The 18,503-nt window shown below is 40.4% G+C and overlaps 1 long non-coding RNA gene across 15 annotated transcripts in view; it reads right to left on the bottom strand.

The window, feature by feature from the left end:
* The window catches only part of LOC122231182, a 251,927-nt gene extending 236,051 nt beyond the window's left edge, over positions 1–15,876 (bottom strand). For 14 of the 15 annotated variants that reach the window (XR_006208358.1, XR_006208361.1, XR_006208356.1 and 11 more), the window contains exons 1-2: positions 15,791–15,876; positions 14,667–14,807 (exon numbers count right to left, since the gene is read on the bottom strand). This is a non-coding gene — a long non-coding RNA (uncharacterized LOC122231182). The remainder of the gene's footprint in view (positions 1–14,666; positions 14,808–15,790) is intronic. The other variant, XR_006208364.1, reaches the window with a different exon arrangement.
* Positions 15,877–18,503: the final 2,627 nt, after the last annotated feature.

The raw sequence follows: 18,503 nt of genomic DNA, 5'->3' as shown, positions 1-18,503 counted from the left end.
CTCTGACCCTCCCCCGTTCATGCTCTGTCTCTCTCTGTCTCAAAAATAAATAAATGTTAAAAAAAAATTAAAAAAAAAAAAAGAAAAGAAAACTCCAGGTCAATATCCTTGATGAGCACACATGCAAAAATCCTCAACAAAAAGCAAACCAAATTCAAGAGCCCATTAAAAACATAATACATCACGACCAAGTAGGGATTTATTCTTAGGAACGCAAGGAATATGAAAACCATTCTATGGGATATGCCATTTAATAGAATGACAGATGAAAATCACATGATCATCTCAATAGAAAAATTATTTGACAAAATTCAACATCTTCTCGAAATAAACACTCTCAATAAACTGGGAATAAAAGGAAATTACATCAACATAAGGAAGGGTATATAGGAAAACCTACAGCAAACATAACACTCAATGTTAAAAAATGGAAAGCTTTTCCCCATGGATCAGGAACAAAACAAGGATGTCCACTCTCACCATTCCTGTTTATCATAGTATTGGAAGTCCTAGCCACAGAAATTGGGCAAGAAAATGAAATGAAATCAAATAAATAGGAAAGGAAAAAGTAAAACTACCTTTGTTTACAAATGACACGATCTTACATGTAGAAAACTCTAAAGATTTCACCAAAACACTGTTAGAATAAACAAATTCAATAAAATTGCAAGATACAAATCTACACGAAAACAACCAGTTATGTTTTTTGTTATTTTTTTAACATTTCTTTCAGTTTTGAGAGACAGAGCATGGGCGGGGGAGGGGGCAGAGCGAGAGGAGACACGGAATCTAAAGCAGGCTCCAGGCTCTGAACTGTCAGCACAGGACCCGACACTGGCTCAAACCCACAGACTGTGAGATCACGACCTGAGCTGAAGTCAGATGCTCAACCAACTGAGCCACCCAGGCTCCCCACCACCAGTTTTTATACTCTAATAATGAACCATCCAAAAAAGAAATTAAGAAAACAATCTCATGGATAATTTATCAAAAGAACAAAATACTCAGAAATAAAGTAACTAAAGAGGCCAAAGACTTGTACACTGAAAAATTACAAGACATTGATAAAATAAATTAAAGACACAAATAAATGGAGATAGGCAGTGTTCATACACTAGAAGACTTAATATTATTAAAATGCCCAAACTATCCAAAGAGATTCTAGATCTGATGCAATGCCTATTAAAATTTCAATTTTTTTTTCTGAAATAGGAAAAGCAATCCTAAAATTCATATGGAACCACAAAGGGCTTCAAACAACCAAAACAATCTTGAGAAAGAACAAAGCTGGAGACATCACATTTCCTGATTTCACAATATATTACAAAGCTACAGTACTTAAAACAATATGGTACTGTTATAAAGACAGACATAAAGACCAACTGAACACACTAGAGAACCCAGAACTAAACCCATCCAGATTTAGTCAACTGATCTTCAAACAGGGGTGCGAAAAATACACACTGAAGAAAGAGCAGTGTCTTCAAGAAAGGGTACTGGGAAAACTGGATATACACATGTGAAAAAATAAAACTGCATTCTTATCCTACATCATACACAAAATCAAATCAAAACTGATTAAAGACTTTGATGTAACAGTTGAAACTGTAAATCTTGAAAAAAAATTGGAAAAATAATCTCATGACATTAGTCTTGGCAATGATTTCATGGATATAACAACAGAAGCATAGGCAACAAAAGAAAGATGAACAAGACTACATCGAACTAAAAAGCTTCCGCACAGCCAAGGCAACAATCAACATAAGGAAAAGGCAACCCATGGGATGGGAGAAAATATTTTCAAACTCTATATCTGACAAAGGGTTAACTTCTAAAATATATAGGGAACTCCTACAAGTCAATAGAAAAAAAAAACCCATTTAAAATAGGCAAAGCACTTTTGAATAGACATTTCTAAAAAACCTAAATAAATGGTTAAGGATGAATCTTCTGCTATACCAACAGATAGAGGATAAGATGCTCAATATCACTAACGATCAGGGATATACAAATCAAAACCACAAGGAGATGTTACTTATAAATATGTTAATCAGGTGGATTTCAAGTGAAGTGACTTTTCTGAAGTGAAATGAAATAATACAATAAAAAAAGATATCACTCAGTTTTTGACATTTTTAGGTAGGATAATGGCATTGTGGTTGTATTTCAAAAAAGAATCCGTATATTTGGAGATTACAGTGTAGATATTTATAGGTTAAATTCTATGATGTATGGATTTGCTGCATAATGATCTGGAGGGGGAGGCAAGTGGGCAAGGTAGAGGGGAGGTGAGATGGTCCAGACTGTACCTGCGAAAGCTGTGTGCAGGCATATGCAACATCACTGTTGTATCCTCTCTACTTAAATAAATAAATACACACACACACACATACATAAATATATACACACATGCACACATACATAAATACATACTATTTTATAAACTATTCCATATTTTATATTATATGATATATTTCATCTATTTTATTATATAAAATAATATAAAATTGCATATAAAATAATATATATTGCTATATAAAATAATATTAAACATACAAGTATAAAATAATAATATACAAAAACATATGCATGAAAGTTGCAAAATAAAAGTTTTTCTAACGACTAGTATTCATCTCAAAAATTTGGACTTAGAACAACCAATCACAAATGCCCCCCCACCAAAAAAAGAAACAAGGGGGGAGGAAATAATAAAGTTAAGAGCAGAAGATGAGCAAAACTAAATGCTAGTTCTTTGAAAGATGAACCTAATAAGCAAGAAATACCTATAGTAAGATTAAGCAAGAGGAAAGGGGGGAAGGATATGGTTAAATCAAATTTAATTAAAAAATGAAAGTAAAAAGATATCAGTTATTTAAAAATGATAAAAATCTATTGTAAGCAGTTTACACTAATGAATTTGAAAAAAGACAAAATGAAAAAGTTCTAGAAATGTACAAAACACAAACACTGGTGCAAGAAAGAATGTTTAAGGCACCTGGGGGGCTCAGTTGAGCATCCGACTCTTGATTTCAGCTCAAGGTCATGATCACACAGTTCATGAGTTCGAGCCCCGCATCAGGCTCTGTGCTCACAGTACTGAACCTGCTTGGGATTCTCTCTGTCTCCTCTCTCTCTCTGCCCTTCCCACATGCTCTCCCACTCTCTCTCTCTCTCAAAATAAATAATAAATGAACCTAGGGAAAACAAAGAGAAGTTTTATAGAGCAGTAAGTCTTAAAGAAATTAAAATGGTATTAAAGATGTTTCTCCCCCCAAATCCAGGCTATCTTGGCTTTGCAGGACAATTCTACCAAATTTTCAAGGAATAATGCTTTACTATTTTACATTAACTATTTCAGAAAAAAATGGAAAAACAGATGCCCAATTCTTTTTATGAGGTTAGTGTAATCTTTTTCTCAAATTTTTATTTATTTAAATTCTAATTAGTTAACATATAGTGTAATATTGGTTTCAGGAGTAGACTTTAGTGATTCATGAGGTTAGTGTATTCTTGATTCCACTGTCATAACCTCGGGGAAGGAACATTGTAAGTCCATTTCATTTATACATGTAGTAGAAAAGATCCTTAAATAATATGTTAGCTAGTAACGCGTTCATTAAATAATTCTACAAGTCCCCTCAAAAAATAATAGCATTAAGCTGCAGAGGGTTTATGCAAGGAACCTAAGAATGATTTACCTCAAAAATATTAGAGTAATTCCTCATGTCAGTAAACTAAAGGACAAAAAGCATAATTATTTCAGCCGATGCCAAAAAAAATTTGATCAGATTTAACATGTCTTTAAAATCTTATTTTTAAGAAGAGCAAGCTAAATTAGAAGAAAATCCTCTTTTATAAGTAATGAGTAACACTATTATAAAACTTCATCTTCAGTATTGGTTACTATATCAGACACTATGCAATTGGGCTTTATAAATCTCATTAAATGCTTACAGAAATACTATGAATACTAAGAAGTACATGTAGAGAGATTAATTTATTTGCCGATGATCATAAAGCTAAAAGGTGGCGAAGAAAAGACTCGGACCAGGGCTGCCCAGTGACAAAGCCAAATGATTTTTCCATACTCCCCACTGATTCTTGTACAAAAGCCAAGCCAGTTGTGTTGTTTTCCATAAAGACCTAAAGCTACCCCATAATGAAGCTTTTTGTCCTGAGTAGAGGTCAGTGCTCATGATGATCTTTCATCACTGCATCTATATTTTATCTTGGAAGAATTACAAACAGCCCCAAGATGAAAATAAGCCTTATCCAAAAAATAACTTAAAAGGTAACAGAGACAACACTAACACAGATGAGCCTGAGTGTGGTAAAACAGGTCCAGATTCTGCAGATATAAAGAGCCACAAATTCGCTTTGATCAAAAGAATGCGGAGATGTAGTACACTGATTTCGGAAACAGTGACCGTGGGATGAACATACTGCTCATAAACAGCCATAAAATTCACCACAATTTACAGAAGAATAACTGTATGTCAACCCTGCCTAACAATTAAACTTCTGTCTAGAGCAAAAGAACAGAAGCTACAATTTTTCTGCCTGATGTTAAATGGGGGCAGATGGCAGCCAAGGTCAGAACATCAGAGTAGAAGGCTATAGACGAGTGCCAGGCACTCTCATATCTAATCTTCCCAGCTCAGCTTGCCAAAACTCCCAGCTGGTCTAGGGAGCTAGAGAGAGGAAACGCTGGGGACAGGTACACCCAGAAATTTGGTCCTGGAAAACTTACCTTTGACAGCCCTCTGAGTAGGTACTCTGAGAATATGCTGAGGTCGCATCTTGTTGGCAAGCAGGAAGATGGCTGGAAATCTACAGCATAGTCCAGAGATGGCAGGAGTCCACAGACAAACCAAAAGCTCAAAGAAAGGTAGAGGGCGCCACTCAAGGGACCACACAGGATTCCTGTCCCAAATGATGGCAACACTTTGGTGAGGCCTGAAGACCAGGGACAGTTGGTACCCTGGTTCTAACTGCTTCTGTCTCTCCTACTCTAAGTAGTATCTATCTGCACATTCTTAGTTATATCCTTTTCCTGTATTAAAGGAACTTGCTTTCTTTACCAATATGTATTAGCATCTTTCTGTTAATCATATCACTATCCCATTACAACAACATCATAGGAAGGGAAGGCTCAGTGATCTCAAGGTCACTCAACCTCCGTTAGGTTTTAACAAATAGTACTCATTCATACTTAGCTTCTCCTACTCCTGACTTATCTATAAGGCTACCTTATTAAAATATCAAGTTTCTTATAATACAAAAAATATCTATGGTATAAAAGAAGGGATTTTGAAGCATTTATTGACCGTTATCTATCTAGACAATATATATTTATTTATAATCCTTGTAACAAAGCATTCTATAGAAAACAAAACTTTTACCATGCATATGGCTAAAAGATTACATTTTTCAGATACATTTTCAGTTTTAGGGATGGCCATGAGATACGTTTGAGCTGATGATATACACCAAGGTGTCGTATAAAACTTCTAGAAAGTCTCCTTAAATGGGAGGGGGTGTGTCATTCTCTGCTTCCTCCATTCTGTTAATTCATGTAATGGCCGGAACTCCAGCAGCCATTTTTGGATCATGAAGACAAGGATCACAACACAGAGTGGAGAATCACAGAAATGGTTCTTATGCACATCATGAGGATTCTATTCCACACCCCTGATCTTCTCCTGTATGAGAAAGATTTTTTAAATATCATTTAGCCAGAACTGCTTTTGTGTTTTCATCATACGTAGGTAAAGCTGATCCTAACCAATACAAGAATGTAACATTCCAAGTTCATGTATCTTTAAGTGATAAAGCCAGGATTCAAACATACTCCAAAGCCAAACCTACATGATTCCAAAGTCCAAGAGCTGTAGAAAATAATCCAGTGAAGAAACATGTTTTTTAGATTTGGTTCTCCAGGAAACAGACTTAGAGCTGGAAATTGGACATTTGCATAAAAGAAATTTACTGAAGAATTCTCTCAGGAACCACATCCATGAGTACTGGACAGAGAGAAGCTGAACTGTAAATCAGTTGCAAGAGACCTCATTGAGTCCCATGGGGTGCTTCAAAGCAGGGATAGCCCTTCAGAGAAGTCTCCAAATTGAGGTGAGGGGACAGAGCCTTTGAACACCACCTCAACCAATCATTGCACGCCAGGTGTCTCCAGGTAAGGTCCATACCTTGGGTGAAGTCATTTCTCAGAAGGGGCTCAGCTATGAGCCAGCACTGAGAGTTAACATTCCCAGCTGCAGGAATGAATGCCTTGGTTCTACAGTTTCTAGAAGTTGCTAAAGCCTCCACTGTGATGCGTTTATTATTAAGGAGATATTAAGAGGACTTAAATCTGTTTCAGATGTGATCTGGCAACATCTGTTCTCTCCAATGTGGTACATACTTCAGCACCACAAGGTGCTATGCTGAGTGCCACAACAAATAGGAAGATGATTTAAATATATGTCCTGTATCAAGAGGTCAATATGGAGTGACCTGATGATTAGCAAGGTTGAGAATGTCTTTTGTAATAAAAGAAATAAGTGCATGTCCTGAGAATTCAGAGAAGGGAGAATTTATTTCTATCTGGGATTTAGGAACATTTCATGAGGATATGACTTGAGCTGGACCTTGAAAGTGAAGTAAGATTTGGACATATAAAGGTAATTAAGTATGGAACTAAGAGAGGTACTCCAAGGGGAAGAAATAATGGGACCATAATGAATAAGAAGAAACAAGTTTCATTGGTTGACATATAAAAGCAACAAAAGGAAGTAGGAAAACTCCCATGACAAAGGAGTTTGAGGAATATTTTGCTGAGAGTTGCAAATGCCTAAAATTAATTCCAGAAACAAGAGTGACCTATTGAAGTACTCTGAGCTCCAGAATGACACAGCAAAACCTCTATTTCAAGAAGATTAAAGAGAATTACAGGAAGGACTAGACCTTCAGAATTGTTGTCATCTGCTTCAGTGAAGAACAAACATCAAAACTGTCTTTGTCAGGCAGTTTCTTCACATAGTGCACCAAATAAGCAAGGCCATACTTTTGCATGAGACAATCCATTTTCTTCCCATTGTGTCAGGATTTCAGTCCCGGATTCTAATTTTCCCTCAAATAGACACTGTCTTTTTTTTTTTTTTTCCAATATATGAAATTTATTGTCAAATTGGTTTCCATACAACACCCAGTGCTCATCCCAAAAGGTGCCCTCCTCAATACCCATCACCCACCCTGCCCTCCCTCCCACCCCCCATCAACCCTCAGTTTGTTCTCAGTTTTTAACAGTCTCTTATGCTTTGGCTCTCTTCCACTCTAACCTCTTTTTTTTTTTTTCCTTCCCCTTCCCCATGGGTTTCTGTTAAGTTTCTCAGGATCCACATAAGAGTGAAACCATATGGTATCTGTCTTTCTCTGTATGGCTTATTTCACTTAGCATCACACTCTCCAGTTCCATCCACGTTGCTACAAAAGGCCATATTTCATTCTTTCTCATTGCCACGTAGTATTCCATTGTGTATATAAACCACAATTTCTTTATCCATTCATCAGTTGATGGACATTTAGGCTCTTTCCATAATTTGGCTATTGTTGAGAATGCTGCTATAAACATTGGGATACAAGTGCCCCTATGCACCAGTACTCCTGTATCCCTTGGGTAAATTCCTAGCAGTGCTACTGCTGGGTCATAGGGTAGGTCTGTTTTTAATTTTCTGAGGAACCTCCACACTGCTTTCCAGAGCGGCTGCACCAATTTGCATTCCCACCAACAGTGCAAGAGGGTTCCCGTTTCTCCACATCCTCTCCAGCATCTATAGTCTCCTGATTTGTTCATTTTGGCCACTCTGACTGGCGTGAGGTGATATCTGAGTGTGGTTTTGATTTGTAAATAGACACCGTCTTTAATCAAACTGTTTTGTTCAGTAATTAGTCTGATCATATACTATAACCACTAGGAAGAGCACAGGGGTCTCAATCACTGATGCAGCCCAAGATCTAGTAAGGGTCAAGGACTAAACAGAGACCCAGAGGAGACAAAACTAGCATCACAAGGAGTCACAGAGGTGGGAGAGGAACGGATGAGTCACCATGGTGTCCCCAAACTTGTTGGAGAAAAAAAATGTGCTATTATGGGTATGCTAGAAAATTGCTAAGTATGTTTATTAAGTAGGTTACCATTCTTTTATTTCTGTAACAGGCAAAAATAAAAATAGACCAAAATAAAATAAAAAAGGACACTAATTCAGTGACAATGACACTTCAGTCTCTATGTGCAGTGGTTAGACATACAGTCTCTGAAGTCACATCCAAAATACAACCTGTATTACTTGTCCAAATTGCTGGACAGCTCTATGCCTTATTTTTCATTGGCAAAATGGGGTCACTAATTGTATCTGCCTTGAGGGTTTTGTAAAGATTAAATGAGTTAATATATACCCTTATAAAGTGCTTGGCACAAACAGCATCCAATAAATGCTAATGATCATCATCATTACCACCACCACCATCATCAACATCACCATCATCATCATCATCACCACTACCATAATCAACATCATCATCATCATCATCATCTTGCTAATGCAAGATGTACTCATACAAGTTTTTATGCAGATGCATTTACATAGCTTTGAATCACGTGGTATATGCATTTCTTACTAGCATTCAGTTATTCAATACAATGTCTTGGTCAACTATTTTTCTTTCTTAATAACTCATATTATTTTTAAACAATATAACAACATACACATGAAAATACCTCTTTTTTAATCCCCAAAACCCCTCAGTAGTTGTACTTCTACAGCAGCATCTTTCCATCTACTGCTGTCTCTCTCCCCTCCCCACACTTTGTTCAGAATTAATGCAACAGATTAGGCAGAAGTCATAAAAATTCCTGAATCCCAAAAGAGCTCTGTTCTAATGTAAAACCCACAGACAGCACTCAGGCCAACACTACCGCTGCCCTCCTAGCATGGTTCACTCCCGTGAGGTCTGTGCCACCATAATGGAGATGAAGTTGGGTACAAGGAGGAAGGAAGGTTAGAGTCATCTTTGTCTGCGTGGCCTCCTCTTTCTCATGCTTCCACATGGTATGGTGGTGCAAAAAAAAAAGCCAAGAAGCACCAGAGAGTCACCCAAAGGAAAGGCATGAATACTCACATGATTAAGAAGTAAGGGAAAGGTATCACGCTCACAAGCTGTCCAGCAGTGTGCCTCCAATCAGGAGAACTACTTAGTGGTTCCATTAGCAAGGCCCAAACTCACACATCCCCTCTCCTAGGCCCCTTGCCAGGTATGTGGGACCACACATTTTCCCTCCCAAGTGTCTCCAGTCTGCTTCCAGGGCCTGCTCAGTTCTCCTCAGGAGGTCTGGCACAGCTATTTATGCAGCATGGACAGAGCGTGGATGCGTGGGCCACAGTGTCCGCCTCTGGGAATGCAAACCTCCATGCGGTGCATGACATAACCAAGGGCATGCAGAGAATGGAGCAAGCTACAGGCCTTGGCCAGGGGCTATGGGCTAACTCCCCATTGCTGCCACATTCCAGCACAGATCTCCGAGGAAGCCAAGCGTTCTCGGCTCAAACTTGGCCTTCCAGCCATCATGAAGATAGAAATAGGGTAGACAGCATTTAAAACATTTAGTTTGGGTAATCAATTTTTAAATATTTACACACATGGGTCCTCATTTGTACTCTTGTGCCACATCATGCACATGACAGCACGATCATTTGTCCACCTCCACCTCCACTCCTTAAGAACCACGTGGGAGCCTACAAACATCAGTGGCCCAAAAGGCTTTCAGTCATGGACCACGACAGGTTCATCCCAACGAACAGTACTGAGACCGGTAGGAACAGGCGCTGTAAAATGCCTAGATGGTTCACTCAAATACCTTTGTAACCCAGCAACCATCAAATACTTGTTGAATGAAAAAGGAAGGAGTGGGTGAGCCCAAATTTTCTCAAAGGGCCGGGAAACTTGAGAAACTTAAATACAGCCTTCCTCTAGGTAGCACCATTACTGCTGATATGGACAGGTGCCTTGTGCATAAGAGACAACAAAGCTGGGGCACCTGGGTGGCTCAGTTGGTTGAGGGGCCGACTTCACCTTAGGTCATGATTTCACGGTCCATGAGCTCAAGCCCCGAGTCGGGCTCTGTGCTGACAGCTCAGAGCCTCGAGCCTGTTTCAGATTCTGTGTCTCCCTCTCTCTGACCCTCCCCCATTCATGCTCTGTCTCTCTCTGTCCCAAAAATAAAAATAAACATTAAAAAAAAATTAAAAAAAAAAAGAAACAACAAAGCTGATAAACAATAGCAAGAGCTGTAAAATTTGCATAAAATGCATATAGAAAGAACTATTTTCTGCTTTTTAACAACACATTGAGGTACCCACACGTGTAAACCAGGGATGTTACACTTGGAAGCAGGTGCCACTTCTGTTCAGCTACTTGATTACATATTCAAATAAATGTACACAGCTTTATTTGAAGGTATAATCCTATGTGAATGGGAACATTCAAACAAACTCATTCAGTCCATTTATTTAGACATCTGATGGCTCATTCTAGGAAAATGCATGTACTTTCCCCATTTTTCTTTCTACACCATTAACTGGAAGAAATACAATTTAAAACATTTTGTTAAAATAGCATTAAGGATGGTGGGTTATGTTTTCTTTCTTTGTGGAGAAGTTACACGAACTGTGATGCATAGAAATATATGTACGCATCTCCAACAAAATGAATGTATATTATATACGACCTCAGTAACATTCTACTGGCTAAAATGTCCTAATATATAGCAATATAGGTTTTTATGTATAAATGGGAAAAAATGGATTGCACTGGAAATAAAGGGAAAAGACATTCTTTCTTGCCTCCCCTGCTGCTTCGACGATTGTGAATTGCAGGATTTGGATGAGGGAAGATGGAAAGTAGGACTTTATCATTATATAAAGGTTTTTTTTAATAGTTATACTTGTGCTCCAGGGCCACTAACGTGGGGAGTCCTATAAAGCTGAGTTTCCAGAAGGTTAATCTTGGAGCAGTGTATAAACAAGAAGGAAGAAAGGAGAAGCTTGGAGGGAAGGCATCTGTCCCTTAAGAGGCTCAGAGAGAATAACAGGGGCACAGAATGGGATGTGGTAAGGGAGATGGGGATGTTCAGCAAGGACTGGTCATGGAAGGAGGAACAAGAGGACTGGCAATCCAATGGCTATCATTGCCTCTGCCCTCACCTGAACCACAGACCCTCATTCCAGAGCATCGACGGACTTAACACACAGGCACCTTTCAGAACTCAAAGGCTTCATGGTCCACCATCTAAATACCCCATCTCTGGAGGCAAGGAAAACAAAAGCAAAAATGAACTACTGGGACCTCATCAAAATAAAAAGATTCTGCACAGCGAAGGAAACAATCAACAAAACTAAAAGGCAACTGAAAGAATGGAAGAAGATATTTGCAAATGACATATCAGATAAAGGGTTTGTATCCCAAATCTCTAAAGAACTTATCAAACTCAACACCCAAAAAACAAATAATCCAGTGAAGAAATGGGCAAAAGACATGAACAGAAACTTCCCCAAAGAAGACATCCAGATGGCCAACTGACACATGAAAAAATGCTCCACATCACTCATCATCAGGGCAATACAAATCAAAACCACAATGAGATACCACCTCACACCTGTCAGAATGGCTAACATTAACAATTCAGGCAACAACAGATGTTGGCGAGGATGCGGAGAAAGAGGATCTCTTTTGCATTGTTAGTGGGAATGCAAGTTGGTGCAGCCACTCTGGAAAACAGTATGAAGGTTCCTCAAAAAATTAAAAATAGGACTACCTACGACCCAGAGAATGCACTACTAGGTATTTATCCAAGGGATATAGGTATGCTGTTTCAAAGGGTCGCACGCACCCCAATGTGTATATCAATAGCTATAAAGTATGGAAAATAGCTAAACAATAGCTAAAGTATGGAAAAATCCAAATGTCCACCAATGCTTCAATGGATAAAGAAGATGTGGTGTGTACACATGTATATATATGTATATGTGTACACATATATACACGTATACACACACACACATATACACACAATGAAGTATTACTTGGCAATCAAAAAGAATTAAATCTTGTCATTTGCAAGTATGTGGATGGAACTAGAGGGTATTATGCTAAGGAAAATTAGTCAGAGAAAGACAAATGTCATAGAACTTCACTTATATGAGGACTTCAAGACACCAAACAGATGAACATAAGGGAAGGGAAGCAAAAATAATATAAAAACAGGGAGGGGGACAAAACCATAAGAAACTCTTAAAAGTGGAGAACAAACAAAGGGTTACTGGAGGGATTGTGGGAGGCGTGATGTGCTAAATGAGTAAGGGGCATTAAGGAATCTACCCCTGAATTCATTGTTGTACTATATGCTAACTAACTTGGATGTAAATTAAAAAACTAAATTAAGTAAAAATTAAACAACAACTAACCCAGTAATTAAAAGGTTTCCTAATGGAATACTGTGGAAAAATCCGAGTCACTCATGAGTCCCCACTAAGCTTTCTAAGTAAGTGGCTTTCTTAGTTTTCCTAGTTTCTCATCAATACGGACCGTGTACTCTGACCCAAATCTGCTCTTGCCCTGCCTCAAGGTTAGCAGAAAGAAGATATTCTCCTATGACTTGGCTTGTTAAAAACAAAACAAAACAAAACAAAACAAAAATTCATCTGAGATAAACCAACTATTTCTCATGATGGAAAATCTGCATGATTACGTTGGACATAATGTATTGCATGTGTTTCTGGCTGACTTTGCCTAAATTAGCGAAGCTTTTTGAATGACCAAATACTGCACATTTCACTTACACTCTCTCTCACGCACACACATAGCATGAAACAAAAGTGAATAGGATATAACTAAGGACACTAAGGACATAAAAGATTAGTTTTCCTATAAAATGTAAAAAACTGCTTTGGGAACAGTTTTCTATTTGATAATTTCACAAGCAAATTTATGTTGACTTCTCATTTATTAACCGCTTTTAGAAATACTATTTTTTTATTTTTTTTAACGTTTATTTATTTTTGAGACAGAGACAGACAGAGCATGAATGGGGGAGGGTCAGAGAGAGGGAGACACAGAATCTGTAACAGGCTCGAGGCTCTGAGCGGTCAGCACAGAGCCCGATGCGGGGCTCGAACTCACGGACCGCGAGATCATGACCTGAGCTGAAGTCAGCCACTTAACCGACTGAGCCACCCAGGCGCCCCAGAAATACTATTTTTAATAACTCTAAACACAAATGTGATTATGGTTCAGAGAGAGGGAAACATTTTTTTTCTCTTTCGTAAATTAATCCTGCCGAAAAGTGAAAGGCATCAGTTTTGCAAAAGAAAATTCCAACAGACAACATTGTTGATATCTGAACTATCATTTCAGTGAAAGTAAAGTCAGTGAGGCTGTACCCTTGACTCAAAATCATGTACCATTTGCAGAGGGAACCCCAGAAACTTTCCTCCAACATGATGATTGTCATCCAGGAGCTGTACTTTTTTTTAATTTTTTTAATGTTTTTATTTATTTTTGAAGAGAGAGAGAGACAGAGCATGAGTGGGGGAGGAGCAGAGAGAGAGGGAGACACAGAATCTGAAACAGGCTCCAGGCTCTGAACTGTCAACACAGAGCCCGACACGACGCTCGAACTCACAGACTGCAAGATCATGACCTGAGCCAAAGTCAGACGCTTAACTGACTGAGCCACCCAGGTGCCCCAGAGCTGTACCTTTTTTTATTGATGAAATGGAATGTTCAAACTATCTTTATCATGACTCCAGGATCTGGCTTTTTTAGTCCAGCTCAGCTCTAAAATGGTCTTAATTCAGTTGCCTCAGATAACTTGTCTTAATCCTGAATACCCAAATAAAAGAGACCTCAAACTAATTATTTGATCACTAAAGAAAATCGATCTATAAAAATGATATATTCTAAACCTTCTAGCTAAGATAGTATGCTTATCTCTTCCAAGTTACTAAAAGATTAATGCTTTCATTCAGCTTAATGATCAACCTGATATATGATGGGTTCCTAGGGAAACAACAGGAATTTATCCTTGGAGATTCAGGCTATTTCTTTGTTTTAATCACCAGTCATTATAAGTATGTTACTGTCTACAGATTTATTCCAGACTTTTAATTTTTTTATGATTTATTTTATATTTGAGAGAAAGACAGACATACAGAGCATGAGCAGGGGAGGGGCAGAGAGACAGAAACACAGAATCTGAAGCAGGCTCCAAGCTCCCAGCTGTCAGCACAGAGCCCGACGTGGGGCTCGAAGTCACCATCAGTGAGATCATGACCTGAGCTGAAGTCACACACTTAACCAACTGAGCCACCCAGATGCCCCTAGACCTATTTTAAATTCACAAATTAATATCAGACTCCAAAAGTATTGATTATTATCTAAGCCTTTAGCTCATTCACAAGGTGCATTTACTTTGAAAAAAGTTTATTGAGATAAGATGCTTTAGCCTTCTATTTTTAGGAGCTACACAAACATAGAAGCAGAGAACCAAGAGCTTCCTCATACACAACTTAAGAGCCATCTCTACACCCCTGATGCCAATTTAAAACAACCATTACCTGGCCACTTGATCAACATCCACAAGCTCAGGGCAGTGGTTTGGAAATGCCAAAGGAAACCGGAGCTCAACAGGGGTGAGGAGTCATACCATGACCATTTCCATCTACATGTCCAAATGACAGCTATTAACAGCTGCTTTCCTGTGAATTTAATGATTGCACAACTTGCATGAATACAAACATAACATACTTTTTAAAGCAAAGCTCAGTCTAAAATATGAATCTATGGAGAAAAATCCTAAGTTCTATTTTAAACAAAAAAAAAAAGAGGTTAGAGTGGAAGAGAGCCAAAGCCTAAGAGACTCTTAAAAACTGAGAACAAACTGAGAGTTGATGGGGGGTGGGAGGGAGGGGAGGGTGGGTGATGGGTATTGAGGAGGGCACCTTTTGGGATGAGCACTGGGTGTTGTATGGAAACCAATTTGACAATAAACTTCATATATTGGGAAAAAAAATAAACAATCAGCTGCACCCAAAGAGAGAACGATACTCTCCTAACTATAAATAACTGACTTTCAAAGTCTACAACGGTTTTTCACCAAGAGAGCTCAGGCATGTTATCAAGAACACATGGTAAAGTCTTACAACAAAGGCAATGACCTTTTCCTCTATATTTTAGGATAAAATAACGGCTCTTGCCTTGACATTTATGAATTCACTGTATAATTCTGATCTCTTACAAAGGAAACAAACTCTCTTAGTATTCTTAGTGGCTAAATTTTGCCAAGGGAAGAATACATTTAGATAATCATTAAGGATAACAGAAATTGCAGCAGTAGAAAAAAAAAGGATATGAAATTCAAATTCCACCTGTGGATATAATTACTCAGATTCTCAATGTAATCCTATTTCCTGAAAAGTGACACCAGCTTTACAGTTACAATTGCTTATAATATATCAGACTGAAGTATGGCTTTTCCCCATTCATCTTGGAGACAGTGTGGTAGATGAAAGAAAGGGAGCTTTGGAGCCCATGAGAACAAAGTTATCAAAAGAATAGCACTTACTAGTACTGTGATCTCAGAAACATGACCTTCTCTCTTTTGAGCCTCAGATTGTAGATTTTCGAAGTGAGAGTAATCATACAGATTGTAGATTTTCGAAACGAGAGTAAGCATACTTACCTCACCTGGAAGTTATGATGTGCATCCTAAGGATGTAATTCCAGTGCCAGCCAGGAACTTGGAGTATAGAGGTAGAGGGAAGATGCAAGCCTATACAAATAAATAAACAGTTATAACTTGGACTAAGGGCAAACTGGGATTAGCACTGTGTGGGCAAATAATGGAGGCAAGGGCATACAGAAAAAAAACCCATGTGAGTAGTGACTAGGTACTACAGACAGAAAGCTGTTATGGAATGGATTGCCCCCAAAGTCCATACATTGAAGTCCTAACTACCCATAGGACTGTACTTGGATACCAGATCTTGAAAGGTAAAGTGGAGGTTGAATGAGCTCATTGGGGGAGGGGGGAGTGGACCCTAATCCAATAACTGGTGTCCTATAAGAAGAGAGTAGGCACCTACACACACAGAAGGAAGACCACGTGAAGACAGTGGGAAGGAGGTCATCCACCAGCCACGGAGAGAGGAGACCCACCCTGCCCACACCTTGATCTAAAGTGTGAGAAAATAAATAAATCAATTTCTGTTGCTTAAGCCACCCAGTCTGTGGTACTCTGTGATGACGGACCCAGCAAACTAACACGAAATCCCAACACTTACTCAGCAAGTGGTGTCTGAGCCTTTGTAGGAGTTAGGCACTGTTGTAGAGGCATAAGGAAACAGCCCTAAACAAAGCTAGTTTGGTATTTGGACCCCATAGAGCTGACATTCTGGCAGGGACTGCAGTAGGCAACAGACAGCAAGGAAGTAAGAAAAACAGATGATGCCCACGGCCAGGAAGAAAAAGAATGCGGGGAAGGGAGATCAGGTGTTTGGGTTGGAGAAGGAGCAGTATTGTTTTAGACAGAGAGCTAGCAGAGGCCCCACTGAGCAGGTGACGTCAGAGCAAAGATATGACAGAAATGAGGGAGTATGTCATCTGGGCACATGGGAGAACATTCCGGACAGAGAGTGGCAAAGCCAGCGCAAAGGCCCGAAGCAGGAGTGTGTGCCTGACATGCTCAGGGAGCAGAGAGGGGGCCGGTGTGGCCGCAGCCCAGTAAACAAGGGGAGGGGGAGAGGAGAAGCCTTCAGGGAGGTAGCAGAGGCTGAGGAGGGTAGCACCTGTGTGGTGCACAGACGGAGTCAGGCATCTGGAGACATGAAGAGCTGGGGGCAGAGCTTAAAGACTTGGAGGCCCCAGCTGCTTGTAGATAGGAGCCTGAGGCTGGCTGCGATCGCCCCAGAGTAAGGACGGGCGGAAAGCTGATGGCAGGTGGGAAGAAGATGAGGACAGACCAACACAGACACTGGTGAGCAGCGGCCTGGGCGGTGGGAAGAGGAAGGAAGGAATTTTTAAAGAAAGGGAGTAATTACGTGTGTCTGTAAAACGGTGCCACGTAGTCCGCAAACTGGGGGTTGAGACTTCACCATGAGCTTCAGCGAGGTGTGGTTCATTAATGAGATGAGAACTACAGCCGAGTGGGAGAGGAAGCCGGCTCAGACTCAGCTGACAGAGGGAAGATCTGCAGGTGCTGGCACGTGCAACGCTAGGACGTAGGAAGACAAACAGGTGGTGGTGGATGGGAAGCGATTGCCCCCCGTGGGCCGGGAGAATCAGCCGCAGGTGCACAGGATGGCCGTCCCGAGGAAACCCCCAGGTGTGCAGGAGAGAGTGAAACAGTGCGGGAGCCGCGTTAGCGAGATGGCTTCCTCCCTTAGGAACACGGCTCAACTGGGGCAACGGGACACCAGCCAGAGCCGTGGGGACAGATGTAGCAAGGTGGGCGGCTGTGGGGTTGCTGGGACTGTGTGTGACTGGCAAACACCGTGAAGATGCCCTACGTTCTCTCTGCCTGTAGGACGGGATCACGGCCGGGATTTCAAAAGCGATGCACGTGAGAAACAGAGCATCGGGCCCTCCACAGGGACCCCCGTGTTGTCCTCTTAGAGCAGACATTCCCACCTCCTTCTTGCCCCCGTCATCTTCGTGATGCCTGGCAATCCCTCATCTGCTCTCCATTTCTATGATTTTGTCCCCTCGAGAGTATTACACAAGTGGAATCGAAAAGCGTGTGACCCTTTCAGGATTCGCTTTCTCCCCTCTGGACATAATTCCCTGGAGATTCGGTCCTGCTGCAGCGTCTATCAGCAGTGCGTGCCCTGGCACCGCTCACCGGTGAGCACCCCACCGCACGGGGCTAGCATGGTTTGGCTGTCTCCCTATGGAAGGACACGTTGTACTAGGCTGGACAATGGCCCTCAAAGAAATCAAGCCCTGATACCTGGGATCTAACTCCCATCAATGGGATCTAGTTAAGGATCTTGAGTCCTGGGTTGTCTGAGTGAGCCCTACATGGAATCACGAGCATCCTTAGAAAGACAAAGGGAGACTTGACAAAAGAGGAGGCACTGTGTCCATGGAGACAGACTGGGGTGATGTGGACACAAGCCAAGGGAGGTTGGTGGCCACCGGGAGCTACCAGAGGGAAGGGATACACTGTCCCCTGGAGCCCTGGGGTCTCCAGAGGGAGTACAGCCCTGCTGACACCTTAGTCTCAGCCCAGTTAAGTGAATTTTGGGTTCCTGGCCTCCAGAACTGTGAGAGAACACGATTTTGTTCTCATAAGCCACCAAGTTTGTGGTAAAAGAGCAGGTGTGCACACAACAGGTCCCCATTCCCATCTCCCTCGGACCTTGGAGTCTTCCTTCCCTGAGAAAGTCAGGGAAGCT

The sequence above is a fragment of the Panthera tigris genome, chromosome D1 (assembly GCF_018350195.1).
Source record: "Panthera tigris isolate Pti1 chromosome D1, P.tigris_Pti1_mat1.1, whole genome shotgun sequence".
Classification (NCBI taxonomy): Eukaryota; Metazoa; Chordata; class Mammalia; order Carnivora; family Felidae; genus Panthera; species Panthera tigris.
Note: the sequence above shows the minus strand (reverse complement) of the source record. Positions and strands in the feature narration are given on the sequence as shown.